Below are 19,059 nucleotides of genomic sequence, written 5' to 3' on the forward strand. Positions count from 1 at the left end.
GATATTGTATTAATTGTTCAGTTCTGTATTCTCATCGAGCCTTAAAGCAGAAGCGGCAAGTCTCTGGTTCGCATGAAGCACAATGGGACTGAGAAGGCAAAATGCTGTCCTCAACATTTTTGTATGATGGGCTTGTGAAGGATTTATGAATGGTGTTGTTCACTGTCGGATTGTGGTTTATGTCTCCCGTGCATTCAGATTAGGCAGGATGGCAGATGTCAAACAACTTGTAAGAGGAACATTTTGTAAGAGCAACAATTGTTGTGATTAACGTCCTTAGATTAGAGAGGAAGTGACACTTTCTGTATTATTGTTATTATTTGCAAGGCTGTGCCATGCTCTAATTATATGTAAGAGAAGTTATAGGGCATAACTCTCCCCCAAAATTTCTACCCTAGCCCCCTTCCATCATTCCCCTCCTCTACATCAGTGGACAATGGCGAAGATGGGTCAAGAGGCTAGAAGATTGACAACACTGTTTTGACATTTACGACAGAATTCACCAAAGCAGAAGACTCTAATTGTCAACATCCACCAGAGACATCCTGAAACAACAACATAGTGTGGGTGTTAGGAACCAGGGTCTGAGGCACATTGGAGTCAGGGTGGCAGAGGAATGATAACATCTGGCCAGAATCCTGAACTTGGGCATACAAGCACATTTGAATTGATATGTACAGTTCTAATTGGATTTACCTGATGTCCTGAGAGCTGATTGACCCAAAGAAGTATCAAAGGAGAATGAGGGCCTGGCATGTTATAGGGCAGATGTACTCATTTCCTATGAGAGAGCACTCTTGCCTCTGATCTTCTTGCACAACTTAGATGCAGGATTGCAACCATAGGCTGAGATGTGAAAGAGTGTTCTGTGAGTGCTTGGAGATTTCTAATGGTGCGAAGCTTCTAACAGTTGTCATTAGACCCTCTGCAGCTGCATTCAGTGTGGCACCTGAGCCTACAGTCAGAAAGGAAAATAAGGATCCCCCCCATGCCTTTTTAGAAGCACATATTGTTTTGTGCACAGGCTCTTTGGATACCAGCCAATATGTTAAAACCTAATACTACAATTTTAGTCCTCTGTTTTGGGTTTTTTGTTTTGTTTCGCTTTGTGTCTGAACAGTGATCTAACGATATATTATGTATTCTCTTCTCTGGCTAAACTTCAGAGATTTTTTATGTCCATCTTCCAATCCTCTCAATTATTGGATTGAGCAGATGTCTACATTTTCATCAATCATGGCAGACAGCTATCTTTCTTAATTAACTTAAAGTGTCAATTATTGCATTACTTTCTCCCTTCTGAGAAGATAAACATCAAAGAAATTGCCATTATTAGCCAAGAAAAGGTCAGAAGTTTTTAAATGATTTTTTTTAGTCTGACCACTATAAATGTCAATTTTATTTGTTACTTTAACCTATAAAGAGCTGGGCAGCTTGGACCCTGGAGACTGCCCAGTAACCTATATTCTATCACAGTAACTAAAGTCAGCCAAGGGTGTCTTGCTGTCAGTGGCCTTCATAAAGCAGAAGAGCATGCACTGGTGTTCATGGCTCCCAGCTATGAAATTACCATTTTCTGGAAGCCCATCAAAGCCTGGGCAGGCATCAGTCAGGCATCAAAGCCTGACTGGTAGTCAGACTGGTTAGGTTTTTAAGCAGTTACTCAATGGCTACAGATAGCTTTGACGCCATTTTAATTGTATTTTAAAGAATAATTGTAGAGAGCTTATTTTTTGGAATTGTGTTTATGTTAATTGAATTTGGAAAATAAAAGACAATGACAGAAGGAATATAAATCCATGTCAGAAATATAAGAAACTATTAGCTTTTTCCTTATGATGGGAGCTAAGACAAAACCTATACTCAGATTAAATTCTGGCTTGGAGTACATAAAATAAGAGCTAACCTTTTCATCAGATTACTTCAGCTGATTGCATACAATAGCACTTTTCTCCTTCTTCTCCTTCTCCAGCAAATAGCGGGAACTTTCCCTTTCCGGAATTACCTTTGCGTACATTTTTCTGCTTCCAGAATAGCAGAAGGGGAAAGAAGGATATATGGTGTGATGCCAAACACTCCTGGAAATGGCTGCTGAAGGTATGGAGAAAACCTGTGCCACTGAGGCTTAAAGGGGTGTGCCAAACTGCTCCATGACCGAACTGGTTTGCAGCTATCTTGGCTGATTTGATTATGGACTGGAGTGGCCCTGGTTAAAGGGGCCTGGTCCGCAGTCGAACCGTCCATACACTGACAATAGCCAATTTGAGTGCCTGTAAAGGGGAATCTGGTGACGATTCTCCTTTGCTTCCAAAGGTAATAAAAGGTGGTAGGGGAGTGGCAAGAGAGAAGTGCCTTTCAAATGAAAGAGAAGATGCTTAGTGTCAGGCCTACACAGTGCTCCCCCCACCTTCCCAGTGGAGCACATGCGCAGAGGCCATTTGCATGCTGCTGCCACCATTGGGAGAGTGGGGGGAACACCACGCAGGCCTGCCGCTAAGTGCCTTCTCTTTCAATTTTAAAGGTGCCTCTCTCTCATCACTCCTCTGCCGCCTTTTATTACCTTTGGAAGCAAAGGGGACTCCTCACCGGATTCCCCTTTACAGATGCTCAAACTGGCAACTGGTTCAGATTGGACCAGCTGGTCGATTTGACTGAACCAGTTCATGGACCACAGTCCAAATTTGGTCCAAATGTGGACCAAACCACGCAAATCAGTTCCGCGCACACCCCTCGAGGCGTATACACATAATAAACCAGCTCACCCAGAATGGTTGATCACATGGTGCAGCTACCATGTGGAGGCTGTTTCAAGCTGATGTACCTTGAAGAGGCCTTCAGACAATCTATTTCTGGAGATCAATGCTGAGATATGCTTGCAGTTAGGACTTCATATAGTCTTGCTTTCTGTGTCTGTCTGTATCTGTTGCACTATATTAAAAAGTAAGAAGCTAAGTTGCTTTAGGATTTAGCTTTGTGTATGTTGGGGGTGGCAGGAATGAAAGCATGGAAGGATCAAGGCCTGTGTATATTCAATTTGGATAGGACCTTTTTAAAACCACTTTGGGAACATTTGTTGAAAAGCGGAATATAAATATTTGTCATATTTGTATTTGTATATCTTCTTTAGTAATTATCCCCCTGACCTTTTATGCTTGCCAATATCTAGGCCAATATCTGGGCCCAGTTAAATCTCAAACAAATGAATTATCCAAGGAAGAAAGCATAACTTAAAAAAACATGGCTTATCTAAATGCTGCTGGTTCTTAGGAAATAGCACTGCCATTTTGACTATACAAATATTTGCCCAACATCTTAACTAATGAAGCTCCAGTGCTCTGTGAGATGTGGTGCTGCTGCAGACAAGACCAGACTAATACAGCACTGGACTAATGTGAGGGCGAGGGGGAGATGAATTTCAACTACCTCTCCTTGCCCCTCTTTGCCCTCTGAAAATATGTCCCTGAGGGCTGAATTAAGATATTGGCCATTATTTATTTTCATTTTCTATTAATGGTATCAGTGTTTGTTCCATCAATAGGATCAGTGGTTGACATGTTGCACATCCTATGAGGAAAGCAAAGCTCCATCCTCACAAGGAGCCAGGAAACGAAATGTTCACAAGGCTCGCCACGCAGTGCAGGAAATGGAGTGGGGAGATGTTCTTTTATCTTCCCTTGCTGCAAAAGCCTTTTTTGCATTGAAGAATATGTCTTTGAAAGCTATGCAGTGTTTCCTCTTCCATCAATGTAAACAAAACTAAATTCCGAGAATGAAAGGCAATTGGTGGCTATAGAAATGATTTCTGCATGCTGTCGCATTACAGCCAGCATTAGAAGCTTTCTGTAGGGATTTGTACACTGTGCACTGTGTGTGTACTCATATGCTATATGTGTAGAAGAAAAGTGGGACTGACTGCCCCATCCCAATGTCTCTTTTGGTCCTGCTGCCCCCAATGACCACATGTTCCATAACATGACAAAAGGGACAGCCTATGCTTTTACAGCTGTACTTGCTTAGGCCCTACAACTGAGAATCCTGTATGATTAAGGATTCTAATAGGGTGGAAAACCTATTTGTGTGCAGCTGTGTGTGTGTGTAGTTCTAATGTCCAAAATTCTATTGAATGTGCAGAACTGTTGTGAACCCAGACGCAAATAATGACAGGACACACATAGTTGGAAGAAACTTGGGCCACTTTATTAAATAATTGCAAACCTGCAACAAGGAATTGAACTAAAGTGCGGGTATCTCATGTGTGGGTCAATCTCATAGGAGGTATGCCCACAGGAGGGAGAAGGACCGGGCTTTGATTTGGCTCGGAACCAGTCCAAACCTTATCTCAACCATGAGGTTACCCCCAATGAGGGGATGCATGCCAGCCCACCTAAACCTAGGTGCAAGCCACTGAGTGGTGTTTGCTGGCATTCATCCAAATGAGAGCAGATCCAGCCCAAGAGTCAGAAGATCACCAAGCCTTCCTCCATATTCCCACTCACCATGACGGCCCTCCAGCTCAACACCATTGCAAATTAACCTACCCCAACCAGCACTCAACTGTATAATGACCAAATAACCCAGTGACTACCTTATCAAAGTCAGTGAGAAGCAGGCAAAAAAAGGCTCCAACCATAGCCAATCAGCTGAGGCAAAAAAAAATCCTACTTGGCCCCAAGAGGAGACCAGAATATCCCCCCCCCCACTGAGTCAAGGGATGGGCAGGAGGGTGCCTGCCTGCAGAGCAACTGAGAAAGAATGGAATGGAGCCAGATGCTTATGCAGGTGCTCCTGCGCACTGATTGGTCCACCCGCAACATGTGACAAGGGACAAAAATGGCAGCCCGTGTGCTTGCTTCTCGGGCCAGGCCCACAACTACACCCCCACCCCCTGCTCACCCGGTATTACCACTAATGCAGTGAAGGGGGTGAGGGATGGCTGAGTATGGCCAGTGAGTGTGGTCTCTCAATCCCCTTTCACATGTATGATGTCCGTGTGGAGGAAGACTATGTTCATAGTCTCTATAAATTTCTGGCTATGGAAATGCTGATTTCTCTATTTGATTCTACTTTATAGTAGGCTTGAGCCCGAAGCTTGAGCCCACAATAGGAAATAACGGAAAGGGCTATTAGACGGCAATATTTATTTATTGATTGATTTATTTTATTGTTAAATTTATATACCGCCTTTCATTAATTCCTATTGTGGGACCTCTATATACACTCATTGATGAATATAGAATATTTGACAATATTCTTACTGTGTATATTTCAGCATTAAGCCCGGCACTGAAAACAGATGCTGAGAGCCCTGGCACAATTTTTGTATAAAAACCCTACACATGTTAATTCTCTGTTGAAATTTGACAGTTATCATCCAGTTGTTCTTAAAAGAAATCTCCCATATTCCCTCATGTTGATACTACATAGAAATTACCATGACCTGGATTCTACTACATAGAAATTGCCATGACCTGGGTGCTTTCTATAGAAAAGCCAATATTCTGAAAGCATAACACTTTGAAAGAGTTTGCCCCTTGCAAATTATTTTTAAAAGCCTTTTACAGAGCTAAGGCTTTGGACTGAGGTGAACTACTTACTTCTCAAAATAAGGAGGGGACACATAATAGGATGATTATTCCATTTCTGGATGACATTTTCATTGTACAAATTCAGCCCTGCCCATCCTAATCCAGGAGTAACCAGGATTCCACTGAGTTCCTACTCTAAATTTTTCAAAGGAATGCACCTCTGCTGATGTATTTATAGATGCAGCAGCCTTATAACAGCGAATTTTTACTTTGGAATAGGTAAATTTATATTCAGCCTCTCTAAATTGTGAGCTATGACATAACTACCCTGGGCTTTCACAATGCATCAGAAACCAAGAGCACATTCATTGCCTACAGTTTGCAGATATCAGTACAGATTATTATTACTGGTGCTTTACATTTAAAATTACTTTTTCTGTTTGCACCTTAAGGCACTGAAATGTACAGGTATCTCTATCTCTATCTCTATATGGTCTAGGAAACAGAATTTCTATCATAGGAAGCTACCATATTGTGACTCAGACCATAGGTCCATCTAGCTTAGTATTATCTACCCAGACTGGCAGTGGCTTCTCCAAGGTTGCAGGCAGGGGTCTCTCTCAGCCCTATCTTGGAGAAGCCAGGGAGGGAACTTGGAACCTTCTGCTCATCCCAGAGTGACTCCATCCCTTCAGGGGAATATCTTACAGTCTCACACTTCTAGTCTCCCATTCATATGCAACCAGGGCAGACCCTGCTTAGTGAAGGGGACAAGTCATGCTTGCTACAACAAGACCAGCTCCTCTCTCCGCAAGACCAACTCTCCTAGGCTAGTTCTTGTCCTAAGTGCACGGACTATGTGGGTAATTAATCTATAATATTGCCCATTTATATTAATGTGTATTAACATGATCTGATTGAGAGTTCAAGGAAGAATCTGGCAGCATCACATCACTCAAATCATCAAGCCTTTGATGCTGGTGATGCTACAGTTGCCTAAAAGTGGTCCCTCAATCTGGCCAGCCTCAAGGATAATCCTCCCTTCACTAGACAATCTCAGGGTGTTTTTTTATATTACCTGTACTGTGCCTGCCAGTTGTGACCATTATTCTACTATCTGAATACCACACAGCCTGGTACAGTGTGAAGCAGATGAACACACAAACACACACACACACCCCAACCAATGTGCTCAAAAGCAAAAATCTCTACTTGGCCCTTTCTAAGAGCTAGTCCCACATGGCTCTGGGTGGGTGGGCTACTCTACCCTGCGGTGCTGGACAGATGGAACAGCCTAAAGAGCCTGTAGTCTTGCTCCAACAGCGCTGCCAGTTCCAAAGAATAATGCCCTCATCCAGGGGCGTAGCAAGGTTGGAGTGGGCCCAGAGACAAGATTTTAAAATGGGCCCCCCACCCCACAGAAGCTCAGCTCAAGTTTTGTAAATTGTGGACGATGCGAGTCATTTAATGTTACTAGAGAAAGACATGCTGTTCTGGTAGCTCCAGGTCTTAACACTCACATCAATTTTGGAGGATTAATACAACTGAAGGAAGCCCAGGCGGGTGCGTGACTGGGGGTGTCAGTCATGTGAGTAGCCTCTGGGGGCCCCCCAAGGCAATGGGCCCCCAGACAACTGTCTCCCCTTGCCCTATTATAGTTACGCCCCTGCCCTCATCCCAGCTTTTTGTCAAGGAGCTAGGGCTAAGCCATGTCCCTTTCACCAGCTTGTGAGAAGAGCAATATTTGTGCCATGCTTATCAGTAGTCTAGCTCAACAACCTTTTTGATGAAACCATGGCATGTGTGTGTGTATCTCTCTCTCTCACACACACAGACAGACAGACAGACAGACACACACACACACACACACACAGAGAGAGAGAGCTGGATCCCAAGTAAACTTGCACTCCTGCAAGTAAAAGAAGTTTGGTTCCAGCAAGGGGCAGTTGTTGGAAAAAATTTTCCCAGTCCCCCCTTTCCTCTACTTTCAAACCTTAGAGACAAATTTGTTGTGGGGGGATAGGAGGTTTAAGGAGGAAAGGAGGCATTGGCAAAAACTGCCCCTCCCAAAAGGACAAATGGAACTTCTGTGCAGAAAACTCGCTGGGATCCAGCCCAATGCCTTTAAACTCTATTTTGTTTATATTGACTAGTCAAGTGGTTGATTAATTGCTGCAGAGTTAAGTGATGTTAAGCAACTTTTTGGAAGACAGTGTTAACTCTTGTTACTTAAATTAATTCCCATTGATTTATTTACTTTCTTGCAGGGCAAAAGGAATAAAGATTTTAAATGGTGATTACATATCTTTTTGGAAACTATGCTTTTTAACCTGGCTGTTACATGGCTGCTTCAGAAGCCTTTCAAGTGATCTTCTCATCACAGCCATAAGGTAAGAAAATTGATTGGTTCTCAAAGAACAAGAACAGAATACAGAAACAGGCTACAGTATAATGCATTTTAAGAACTACTGGTGTAGACAGTCATAGCATTTCATGTACTAGTAATAATTTGTAGCTAACCTAAGTTATACTATTGTGGATAAGATATCATAAGCTGATCAAATTATTTTAAATGCATAGCTTTATGGCTCCTGAAATATAGGGAATATTAGCTAGAAGAATAATGCTGTACCTCAATGCAACTTACTGTTTTAAAAAAGAATAAATTTCTTCATTTCTGCTACTTGAGAGCCAATGAGGTATAGCAGAGCACTGGATATCCAGGTTCAAAACCTCTCACGGACATGAGGGTCACACTAGGTGACCTTGTCCCACTCTCAGGCTGACATCCTCACTAAAGTGTGCACGTACCACCAAAGTACATGTGCAATGCTAGCAATCCCACAACCTCAGGAACCTGCTTCTGGGTTGAAGAGAAGTGCTTCCAAGGAGTGGGCATTGGCCCTCCACCCACACAAGTGCCTGTGCTTCAGAAGTAGGGCTGCTAGGACTGTGCAAATGTTTTTTTTCTGTGTGCACTATTAGGATGTCGGACAGTCTCTCACTCTGAGTTGCTTCACAGGATCAAATAGGCAGGAAGAACTGTGTAGGTTGCCCTGACAAGCTCTTTAGAAAGGGTATTATCAGAAAGTTAAATAACATTCCTTCCACACCTCTTCTCCTGCTACATAGTACTGATTACATTCTTAACTGGAGTTCAAACTAAAGCCAGCTGAGCCTGCTTATCTGCTATCTATTCCTACTAGTCAAGTCACTGTTGATTGAACCATCTCACCACAAATCCTACAGCAGCTGAAATGGTTCCCATTTATCATATGGCTCGTATCACTGAACCTATCCATCTGATTTATATAGTACCTGAAGCTTGAACTATGTGGTTTATTGGGATATAAATAATGTTTACCTTTGGCTACGGTCTTGTTGTTTGGTTTTCTGGTTTTCTTTATTATAATGCAAGCCCTAGAAGATGAATAATAATATAAAAACTGTTACTTTTTTCCATTGGATTCTCTGTATTCTGGAAAAGTATTTCAAGTATAATCAACTGAATATATCATAAACATTAGTCACAATCTGTGTCAGAATTATTGGTGGAGTTTAGAAAGAAGCATCATTATCCTTCAAGTTATATATTGACATATATACCCATTTCAAAATCCCTTCAGTTTAAGATGAGAGAGTGCCTACAATTTTCACTTGTGCTCTAAAAGGCACAGAAATAATATGATTAAATTGTCATCTTAACTTCTGTGCTATATAAGCAGTAGAAACTTTATACATTGTCAAATATAATGTGGCTTTACAAATTAAGCTCCATGCAGTCAGATTTTGCCACATCAGTGAGCATTGATGAACGTAATCAAAACAGTGAGGGTACTCACACGACCATTCGGGAGGGCAGGTAGGGGAGGGGAAGGCTGTGAAACCTTACCCCGCCCCCCAAAGCTGATCCCTCAAACATTGCTGGGAGTGAGAACTGTGCTCTTGGACAAGCAGCAATGTGCCAGGAAGTGCGGAGCTCCAGAGGCTGGGACAACATGTCCTGGCCTCCAGGTATCCCACAATGCACCATGTGCTACATTGGGTGCATTGGGAAATTCCTGCAGGGGGCGGATGCTCTAGGCGCCCATCTCTGTGTCTCAGCCTGAACATGGAGTCCAAGTTAAGGGAGCACTTGCTCCCTTAACCTCAACTAGATGATGGGCTAAAAAGCCTGACTAGGTGGTGCTACCCACAGGGATCAGGCCAAATCTTGGCGGTTCTCAGGCACATCCTAACCCAGGCTGGGTTTTACCAGCCTGGGTTATGCTGTGCATGAGAACAGCCTCAGTTTATCCAGTTTCACTGAGTTCCACAGATCACTTTGGAATCTCTTCCATTTGCAGACTTGCAAATCATATATTAGCTTACATACTCCACAAATAATAAATGGATTATACACTGTGCAAAAAGATGCAGGCAGCTTGAGTGCGATCTGCTTAAGCACACATTAAATAGCTGTGAGGAGGCTGTGCCACAGGGAAGCAGCGCTGGCAGTAAGGATTCTGTGCATGGAGTTGTGCAATGTGCTTATATGCCAGGAAATATAGGAAGAACAAAAGGAAGTACTTTTTCACACAGCAGAAAATTAATCTATAGATCACCTCCACAGCATGTGGTGATTGATGACCACTCACTTAGATGGCTTTAAAAGGGGCCTAGACAAATTCATGGAGGACAAGTCTATCAGTGGCTGCTAGTCTGATGGCTATAGGCCACCTCCAGCCTGAGCCTCAGAGGGAAGATGCCTCTTCAAACCAGTTGCAGGGGAGTAACCGCAGGAGAGAGGGCATGCCCTCACCCCTTGCCTGTGGGCTTCTCAGAGGCATCTGGTAGGCCACTGTGTGAAACAGGATGCTAGACAAGATAGGCCTCGGGCCTGATCCAGCAGGCTATTCTCATGCTCTACTGGAAATAATGGCTGGCACATCATGCAGCTCCATGCATGGAGTCATTACCACTTACCACTGCTGCCTTGCGGCACAGCATCCAAACAGCTGCTTACAGGTGTAAAGGTGGCGTTCAAGTCACTCTTGTCCCGTTGCACAGTTTATAAGCCATTTCTCTTAATGTTTTCAAGGAGTTTCTCTTTAATGCTTGGTGGAATCTCAAGAACTTTAGCAGCTCCTCCAGCAGCTCATACCACTTTTAACTGAAATGCAAGCAATTAGCTGGACAATATTCTAAGGTTAAAAGTTCCTAAATTTCAGTTCAGGTGGACCATAGACACCAGTGCCTAGACTGGTGTCAGCTATCGTAAATAAAAGAAAAGATTAATTATTATTTTTTTGAAAAGGACAATTAGAATGAAAAGCACATGCTGTCTGTGTGGGTTGAGGGATGAAGTATTACATCACGGCCCTCAGAAACTTATTTTCAGGTGGCACAGGGGCATCCTAGGGAAGAGGGGGGTCATCACCCCCACCCCCCACCCCATGTGAACAGTCTGAAATCACTTTTATTCTGATCTTCTCACTGCTCCCGGGCTTCTCTTGCTAACTGAGCAGAGGCACCTTTTTAAAGTAGTGATTCTCTTTATTTAGCAGGGGGGAGAGCAACTGGCCCTATCCGTCTCCAGCACAGCATGCCTCCAGTGGCTGTTGCTAGTGCCTGTCTTATGTTTCTTTTTTAGATTGTGAGCCTGTTAGGGACAGGGAGCTGTTTTGTTTTATTTTATTTATTTATATCTATGTTAACCACTTTGGGAACTTTTGTTGAAAAGCGGTATATAAATATTTGTTGTATTCGTATTCGTATTTGTATTTGTATTCTCTTGTCAGGATGTCAGCCAATATGTGTAGAAATTTCTGGGTTTACACAGAAACTACACCTCTTCATGTGATGAGATGGAACAGTTTGTTTTTCAGTTTAACTGCTGTACCTGTGGCTCTCAAAACCATTGTAACTAACAAACAATAGTAGCCATTTTACAATTCTCTCCAGAGCAGCGTTTTGTTCCCAGCCTCCTCTAGAAGACCAGTGACTCATCTCTCTAACATCCCTATTCAGAACTAGTTGTTAATCTTTACCTCAAGAAGTACCAAATGTATAGTGGGTGCCAGCCACAGATAATATTAACAAACAGAACATATACTTCCTCTGTCTCTGACCATCTCCTTTTGCTTTCCCTCTAATGGAAATGGTTTACACTTCCAATGATTCAGATGAAGATTGTTTTCTGCATTTGAGTTCTGTCTTTAAGAAGAGAAAGCCAGTTTGGTGCAGTGGTTAAAATGTTAAGACCTGGAGTCTTGAGTTCAAACAAATTCCTATTCAGCCATGAAGTTGACCTTGTGCCCCTCACTCCTTTTCATCTAATCTGCCTCACAGAGCTGCTGTGAGCATCAATGGGCAGGAGAGAACCATAGACACTGCCCTGAACTACTTGTTCACTGCCCTGAACAAATATAATAATTGGAAATGCAGACTTCATATGGGTTAGTGTTGCATTAATTCATGGCACAACTGGCTAAAAGCAGCAACTAATCCCCCCCACCCCCCACACACTTGAGTATACAATTATGAGTGGAATTAACTATGCTAGTCACCCCCCACTATCTTGGCTCCTTTGAAGTTTTTGGTGAAGTTAGAACATCAGCTGCAAAGTCAAACATGTAGACAACAATAAGAAAAACGAAAATATCCAGATAATTCTATTGAATCCCATTTGTTTCCTCACTCTCCCATTCCCTCTTCAGTTCCAGATATGGCCATAAATCGAGCCACCTAATGGCACAGTGGAGAAATGACTTGACTACCAAGTCAGAGGTTGCCGGTTCGAATCCCTGCTGGTGTGTTTCCCAGACTATGGGAAACATCTATATTGGGCAGCAGCGATATAGGGAGATTCTGAAAGGCATCATCTCATACTGCGTGGGAGGAGGCAATGGTAAACCCCTCCTGTATTCTACCAAAGACAACCCCAGTGCTCTGGGGTCATCAGGAGTCAACACTGATTTGTTGGCACACTTTACTTTAGTCAGAAGTTAGTCCCACTGGTTCCCATACTGTGCAGTGAACCGCCAATCCAGGAGAGAGGTGTGATCCCTGCTTCCAAGTTACTCTGCAGTTTATGTTTGCTGCTTCCAATGGAGGTGGGGGTTGTTCTGTGGCTACTAAGGAGTGTGTCATCATGCTTCTGATTCTACTCTAATTGGAAATGGGCATTGGAAGTGTCGTAATGCACTCCTTAGATACAGAGCAGCCACACCATCAGGAGTTGTGCAGGTGGGCTGCAGAGTGACTCAGAAGCAGTGAGTGTGCCCTTCTCTTGGGTTAGCGGCTCGCTGTGTAGTATGTGGATCAATGTGTTTAATGGGGTTTGATTCAGGATAAGAACATTGGACTACAGTTGAACAGGCCAACCTAAGCATTTTCACACAGAAGTAAGTCCCAGTGAACTCCACATAATGTTATCATATGCTGAATGTACAGATCATTCCAGGGTCCCCTACTCTACTTTTTCACTTTAAAAAACACACATCCCAGTCCCTCAGCCTTTTCATTTGATGTATTTAGTTCTTTCTTGCCTTGTTTTCTGTTTTGTTTTGATTTCCTTTTCTGCCTAGATTTGATAGTCAGTTTGTGGAGAATGCCATGAAAAAGTCATGAGGATTTGTGAGAATCCATTCCTTGGATTTGTGTCGTGCTAATTGATAGGGGTATGAACGGAACTGGATTTGCTGGTTTCGTTTGGATCTGAAATGGACTCAAACCAACCTGCCCGGTCCAATCCGGTTGAAATGGACCAAGTCTGGTTCAACTGCCGGACCGGTCCAAACCAGTTGTGGATTGGTTTGGGGGTCTACTCCATGTTTCTATCCTCTAAACCAGGGATTCTCAAACTTGGGTCCTCAGGTGTTATTGGACTTCAACTCCCATAATCCCCAGCCTCAGTGGCCTTGTTTGGGGATTATGGGAGTTGAAGTACAATAACACCTGAGGACCCAAGTTTGAGAATCACTGCTCTAAACTGTGCTAAATTGGTCTTTGTGTGTCCTTGGATGGACCTGCCAGTAAGGGAATTATGGGTCTTTGAGGAGGGTATTAGAAACCCTAGGAAGCTGCCTAGGCCTAGAGGGGGTAAGAGGGGAGTCAGTAGTACTCACAAAAAGGATTGGCAGTGGCTGCAGGGGGGTGGAAGTGGCTCCACCCCACCCCCGATGGCATCCCCCAGAGTAGCCTGGGCTGGCAGTGGCCGGATCACTTCAGACCAGTTCAGGGACAAATTCATTGAGAAAGAGAGGTCTGTCACTAGCTGTTAGTCATGATGGCTATAATGTGAACCGTCAAGATTCAGGGGCAGTATACCTTTGAATACCACTAAATGTGTCAAGTAGTTATTCAAATTCTCAGACAAGTGAACAAATACAACTTGTTCCTCACCAAAATAAAATAAAATAAAAAAGATTAGTATTACCTTTCCAAAAATTCTATCAAGATGGAAAAGACACCAAATTGTAGACAATATAGGCAAATACATAGAAAACTGCCTTATACTGAATCAGACCATTGGTCCATCTAGCTCAGTATAGTCTATACAGACTGGTAGTGACTTATCCAAGGTTGCAGGCAGGATTCTCTCTTGGCCCTGTCTTAGAGATGCCAGGAGGGAACTTGGAACCTTGCAAGCATGCAGGTGCTCTTCCCAGAGTGACCCCATCTCCTAAGGGGAATATCTTACAGTGCTCACATGTAGTCTTCCATTCAAATGCAGACATATTGAACACCAATCTGATTTCAAACCATACTTGTTTATCCCCCCCTTTTAAAGGATTTAATAATATGCAAGTACTTCAGGGACAGGGTAAAAGGGCATCTTTTAAAACAATTCCCCACGATTCATTTTACAAAATCATATTTTGATGCAACAAAAAAGAACAGACCACAAAATAATGTATTAATGGTGAGGGAGGGGAGAATGTATAATTCTCTGTTTTGAGTCTATAAGCCTTTGCAAAATAGCGAAATAAGGTGGATATTTTATTCTACTGCAAGTTTATAAAAACAGACAACATGCAAATGATATTTGTATGCACTGATGTTATAAGCATAGATCAGGGTTTGTTTGATTTTTTAAAAACCACCATCTTTCTTGAAGAGAGCCATATGGAGGCACAGAGAACCATTTTCCCATTCCCTTTGATATGTATTGAAAAGCAGGCAGGCCCTTCCCCTGGGCTAATATTTTGAAAAAAACATGGTGAGGGGTGGACGCCTGCAGAAATAGTTGGAGTTGCCAACACTAACTGGAACACAAATTTGAAAATAAAGGTCTACTAAGCTAGGCCTACTTACCTTGAATTCCTTTCACTGGAACCAGGCCCTCCTGCTATGTCTAGAAACAGCAAACCAAAATGGAGGGGAATAATCTGACCTTTAGAACTGTGCCACTGCTTCCCAATGTGCCAGTAGTGGCCAGTGCGGGTGCCAGGTGGCAAGAAGCACCTTAACCAACTTGCAGATGCGGCTGGAGCAGAGATAAGCACTAACTAATTTATGCTTAAAGGTGCCTCTCGTCACCCCCACTGTGGCGCCCACACCAACCACTACTGCAATGTGCCAAGTGGTCTCTGGCCCAGCCCTCAGAGTGGAAAGTTGACCAATCGGAGAGACATTATATCTGAAGGAGTATCTGAGGAGTTGGCCCTGCCCAAGATTAGTTTATGCATTGTGCTTTATGTGATTAGCTGAAAATTCCTGTTGGCTGAAAATTCTATTGGTTGATCATTTGCCAACTCAGTAGTTTCTATGGGACTTTTATTACACAGAGGGGGCCAATACAGGAGAGGAGAGCTGGTTAAGGAGAAGAGACCTGTATAGGAGAGGAGAGCTGGTCTTGTTGTAGCAAACAAGACTTGTCCCCTTAGCTAAGCAGGGTCTACCCTGCTTGCATATGAATGGAAGACTAGAAGTGTGAGCACTGTAAGATATTCCCCTCAGAGGATGAATAGAAGACTAGAAGTGTGAGCACTCTAAGATATTCCCCTCAGAGGATGGAGCCACTCTGGGAAGAGCAGAAGCTTTCAAGTTTCCTCCCTGGCTTCTCCAAGATAAGGCTGAGAGAGAGTCCTGCCTGTAACCTTCTTTTTCTTGGGAGGGCTTGGCCCTAAAGAGGAACCTCCACTGTACTTCATACTAAATTCCAGATGGATTCGATGAATGGTTTGGACTTTATGACCAATAGAATGTTCAGACTTATATTGATAGAATGTTGTTTTTATTCTCACTTGGACTATACAAGTACTCACATGCCCATACAATTAACAATTTTTTTTCATATAGTGAACTATACTCTCTTTTTCCCCCTCTGCGTTGGTCTTTGTTATCTTTATTGGATGTACATTTAATCAGAAATGTATAAGCATCCCTTTTGTACCCCAACGATATATTTAGAAAAATCTAAAATGTGTGTCCACATACATTACAAGTTTATCCTGTTTGGAGCTCTTTCATGAGATCATTTCATCCTACTCTGTTAGAATGCATTCTCAGCTTCCTAAACAAAAAGCACATTTAAAAAAAAAAGTGTGTGTGTACTGTTCGGCATGTCTGATTGTCCTTTTTTGAAAAATATGCTTGAGAAGGTTTAGAGGAAAATGAACATATTAAATAAATCAAGAATGGAAAGCCTGTGTTTTCAGCCATTAAGAACAACCACAGATGCATAGTGAAATACCTGCAGCACATCAACAAAGGATTTCATTACTCTCAGACCTGCTTATCTTTGAAGCAGAAAAACATTCATATATTTGCCCCCTTTGTAAAGACAGGCTTTTTTCCAAGAGAACAGTCATTACTAAATATATCTTGGATTGTCTGACCTTGCAGAATAATACACTCAGTAAATGAAAATGACTCTGGGTGGATTCAGAGAACAGATCTTTTCCAATTGTGCAGTGACCTTGCAGTCTATGTACAATGGCTGTCTGACCTGAATGACCAGATTGGGGGCGGGGGGCATTATATGACAGATTCTAATGCCATCTTCCTTTTTTTTTTTTTTGGCAGGGGGTAGCTTGTCAAAATAATGATGGACTTGGGAGCCCTATCACACAGACCAGTTTTTAAAGGATTCTATCGTGCAGGTTATGCTCTTTATAAAAAGAAAAACCGGTTATAGAATTGGTAAATGTGAACATCTTATTTAATGCTGATGAATCCCATTGTCAGTGTTGTATGATCGTGGATTTAATAACTGCAAATGATCTTTTTGTGACATTAGAAGAGGTACTTTGCAATACAGGAGAATCTCATTAATCGCAGACCCAGCGCCTGTGGTTTCGCAGATCCACTGTTGGGTAATTGCCACCCGACCTTGGTATATGCAAAAATATTAGGCATTTAAAGGGTCAAGACTCACATATCCATGTATCATTCCCATTGCCTTAATGCCCCATGGTTTCACTATCACCCCACCCCCATGGAATGCAACTCCCACAGATAATGGAGTTCTCCTGTATTGTTAAATGTTAACAAGAAAAAAGGGCAGTTCCACAGGGTGTTTCCCCCAAGTTTTCTCAGGTATGTTTAATTTAGTGCATCTAATCCTCACAGACCCAGTTCATGAGCACATAATCTGGATCCAGCACCTGTCCAAACAAAGAGCAGTATTGTGCACATGGGGCATGCACAACCTATCTCGTACAGGGGTGAGCAGAGTTCAGGCTTCCATGAGCTATTTTTTAAAAAATTCCATAGCTTTTGGAGCTACCAGCATGAAATAGCTGCATGGAGAAGTGGAACAAGACAAAAAGAAAAAAGATGGCTTGGGAAGGCAGAGCTGGTTGCAAAATGGTAGCTTATACACAAATTTATATCAACAGAATAAGAAACAAAACCACTGAATTCCAGGGGGGAAATGCTGCAGAACAATAGGAAAGTGAGAGAGACTGCTTTGTGGGGGAAGGAATTGAAGAGAAATATATGGGAAACAAAGTTAAAGCAACCCTGAGTAGCGCAAGGGATTAAAAATGGTGTAGCCCTGCCCCTACTCAGCCAGCCAATCAGATCTCCAATACTGATGAGGAGAGAAGTGACCTTTAGAATATCTGGCATCCCTAACAGTAGCTATCTTGTTCTTTCAAGAAACCGGAGGGTTCCTTCTCCATGAACTGACAATCTAGACAACTGACAACCTGGAGCTTCACATTAACTTAATGAAAATATGAAGTAAGTAAAATGCTAAGGGGATCAGTTCTACCTTCTGCTTTGCCTGCCATTGCCAATACAAATCAATGGCTTTTGCTATATTGCTCCCTAGTCTATCGAAATACTATAGCGCTGAGAATTTAATTACTAACATGAAGCCCTATGGGTCTAACATTTAGCACAAAACTCCTTCATACTCTCTAGTGTCATGAAGAAGTTCACTACGGATGCAAATTAATTGTTTTAGCCATGCTAGGCAATAGCGCTTGTTTGCTTGTTTGCTGGATTGTTTGATTGACTGAAAGGAGTGCTTGTCCTTGCTAACATCTGGAAAATTAATCTTGATTCCATTTTCAGCCGGAATTGTACCCTGGACTAAGGTGAGATCAGGATAGAAAGTGAGACACTGCTGTAGCCTTCAGGCCAAAAATAGGGCCCTCCATTCAGAGAGCCTTCTCCATTCAGAGGGTCCCCTTCATAGACTGAAGACTGCAGCAGGCTCTCTGCCCCAGACCCTGGTGTATCACAATGATGATATTGTTATGAGCCAGTACAATGAAGCCTCTAAGAGCCCAATCAAAATTAATTTTGTACCAAACCCAGATGGTCTGAAGTATTTCCAGAAATATTCCTATAGCAAACACCCAGAATTAGTGCCTAGACCCATGTTCCTAAATTCAGAGTTGACCATTGATGGTATTTGCTCTCTCTCTCTCTCTCTCTCTCTCTCTCACACACACACACACACACACACACACACACACCACTTTTTCAGGGAAAGACTTAATATCTCAATAGTATTTAATAAATCAATATTAATTAAGAGTAAATAAGAGCAGGAATTACAAGTGAGATACAAGTAAATTAGCATTTCATAATTTTTTTTTTAATTTAACGTATTTCTGTACTGCCCAGAACTTGCATCTCTGGGCGGTTTACAATTAAAATCCAAAAAGCCTTAAAAAAAGTTTTGACTTACCTTTTAAATGCCTTTAAGGAAAGACTTAAGCAGGTCTGTCTAGGAAAATAATTCCAATGCAGTAGCTCTGTCTGTTTGCAGACAGAGTTAGAAGAGAGATTACTCCCTGTATTCCATTTGTTTCTTTGTTAGGAGTTTCACCAGACACCAGTATCAAAGTTTCAAATAAAGCTTTATTTCAGTGCTAGCAAAAGCTTTGGGGTGCGGCCGCCTGCCCAGTCTGGAAGCCCCCCCCCCGCTTTATACCCTTTAGCACCTGCACATCGCATACAAGCTAAAATGTTACTGTAACCCCAAAGGTTCTGATTTGCTTGCAAGTGTTATATTTTCCATTTACACTCTTAAGACATCTGGCTTGCGGCCTTGGTTTCCCCTCCCCGCTGAGACATACCTTTAAGCAGTGCC

At 42.5% G+C, this 19,059-nt stretch overlaps 1 long non-coding RNA gene across 1 annotated transcript; it reads left to right on the forward strand.

The window, feature by feature from the left end:
• Positions 1-423: 423 nt before the first annotated feature.
• On the forward strand, positions 424-17,804 carry LOC128347085 (uncharacterized). Its single transcript, XR_008317382.1, has 5 exons — positions 424-563; positions 1,973-2,097; positions 7,793-7,915; positions 16,536-16,652; positions 17,613-17,804. It is a non-coding gene; the product is annotated as an uncharacterized LOC128347085 (long non-coding RNA).
• The last annotated feature ends 1,255 nt before the right edge of the window (positions 17,805-19,059 follow it).

This window comes from Hemicordylus capensis, chromosome 2 (assembly GCF_027244095.1).
Source record: "Hemicordylus capensis ecotype Gifberg chromosome 2, rHemCap1.1.pri, whole genome shotgun sequence".
In the NCBI taxonomy this organism is placed as follows: domain Eukaryota; kingdom Metazoa; phylum Chordata; class Lepidosauria; order Squamata; family Cordylidae; genus Hemicordylus; species Hemicordylus capensis.